Source organism: Ruditapes philippinarum, unplaced genomic scaffold (genome assembly GCF_026571515.1).
Source record: "Ruditapes philippinarum isolate M1 unplaced genomic scaffold, ASM2657151v2 ctg5914_1_1_1_1, whole genome shotgun sequence".
Lineage (NCBI taxonomy): Eukaryota > Metazoa > Mollusca > Bivalvia > Venerida > Veneridae > Ruditapes > Ruditapes philippinarum.
Window position 1 is genome coordinate 5,035 of NW_026864090.1, and position 2,249 is coordinate 7,283.

The following is a 2,249-nucleotide window of genomic DNA, read 5'->3' on the forward strand; positions in this document are numbered from 1 at the left end:
TTTAGGTTTTACGTCACAACGACACAGTATAGGTCATATCGCGACTGGCGGAGGAAGACCTCAGGTGCCCTTCCGTGCATTATTTCAGGCACGAACGGGCACCTGAGTAGAAGCACTGACGTTCCGTAAGCTAGCTGGATAGCTTCCTCACATGAAAGAATCCAAAGTCCCTGTCGGGATGCGAACCCACAACGCTGAGGGTCAAGTGGTTTGAAGTCAACGACCTTAACCACTCGGCTACTGCAGGTGAAAGTGATCCCTACGTATTGGTTGTAGTCAGAGAATGCTTAATTCTTAGCACTTGACAAACTAAATATAAATTAACAAGAGGGCCCTGGATCGCTCACCTGAGAAATAGGACAAAAAGTTTTAGTGGAGCCCCTTTCGAGCCAAAATTAAAACATCATCGCGAAAAATACAGGATTTACAGTACATATAAGGAAAATCAATGACCCCTGGGGCTGGACAAATGTTGACCCCATGGCTTTCATTTGAACAAACTTGGAAGACATCCATTAGAAGATGTTCTATGCAAAATATCTAAGCTCTCGCTCTTTTGAATTTTCACAAAGAGCTTTAAGTTTTAACTATATACATGCAACAAGAAGCGCTGCAATGCTTTCAACGACCAAGTTTTGATGTGACAGCAATCAATAGGAAGTGCACTGAAGTTATTGAGTAGAAGCTGAAAATTCTATTGTAAGCAAATGACCTTGCTCCCAGATATCTAAGTGGCGATCCAAGGCTGTCACACAGCAGGTTTGGTGTCAAAAGGTCAAAGCAAACTCTAGTTATTTCGTGAAAACTGAATAAATTAACCTTGATCACAGATACCTGGGTAGCAATCCAAAGCTGCCTCTTGATATAACCTACCCATACACTAAGTTTGGTGTCAATAGCCCAAAGCAAACTCGAGTTATTGAGCTGAAACTGAATTTCTATTTTTAGTAACAGTGACCTTGAACTTGATCACAGACACCTGGGTAGCAACCCCACGCTGCCTCTTGATACACCAAGTTTGGATCAATAAGTCAAAGCAAACTTGAGTTATTGAGCTGAAACTGAATTTCTATTTTTAGTAACAGTGACCTTGATCACAGACACATGGGTAGCAATCCCAAGCTGCCTCCTGATATAAGCTATCCATACACCAAGTATGGTGTCAATAGGCCAAAGCAAACTAAGTTATTGAGCGGAAACTGGATTTCTATTTTTAGTAACAGTGACCTTGATCACAGACACCTGGGTAGCAATCCCAAGCTGCCTCTTGATATAAGCTACCTACACACCAAGTTTGGTGTCTATAGGCCAAAGCAAACTAAAGTTATTGAGCGGAACCAAAAGTTGACGCCCGCCCGCCGATTTTGGCATTACAATAACCCGGTTTTCGTTGAAAACCTGGTTAAATATAAGGAAAATAAATGTCCCCTGCGGCCAAGCTAATTTTGACCCAAGGACTTTTATTGGAACAAACTTTGTAGACATCAATTTGAATATGTTTCATGCTTAATATCTACGGCCTTGCTCTTTTGGGTTTTTTTAAAAAAGATTTTTTAAGTTTTTACTATAGACATGTAAGGAAAATCAAGACCCCCCGTCCAGAGCCAATTTAACCCTGGGGCCTTAATTTGTACGAACTTGGTAGACACTCACTAGATGTTTCATGCTTAATATCTAAACTCTAGCTCTATGGGTTATTGAAAAGAATTTTTTTAAAGTTTTTACTTTAGACATATAAGGAAAATCAGTACCCCCAGGGCGGGGCCAATTTTGATCCCAGGGCTTTTATTTGAACAAACTTTGTAGATACTCATCAGAAGATGTTTAATGCTTAATATCTAAGCTCTAGCTCTTGGGGTTTTCTACAATATTTTTAAGTTTTTACTATATACATGTAAGGAAACTCAATGACCCCCTCCCCCCGGGTTGGGACCAATTTTGATCCCAAAGATTTTATTTGATACACACGCACTTCCAAATATATAAGCTCTACCTTCTTGGATTTTCTTAAAGAAGATATTTTAAGTATTTTCTTTTGGTTGCCATGGCAGCCAGAGTTCTACATGGAATTAAATTCTTTGAACAAATGTTTAAGATGACCACCAAAGGAACATTCCTGTGAAGTTTGGAAAAAATTGGCTTAGTGGTTTATGAGGAGATGTCGTTAATAGTAAAAGTTTACCCGGACGAAAAAGCTCACCATGTCACTTTGTGACAGGTGAGCTAAAAGTAAAATTTAAACACAAAAC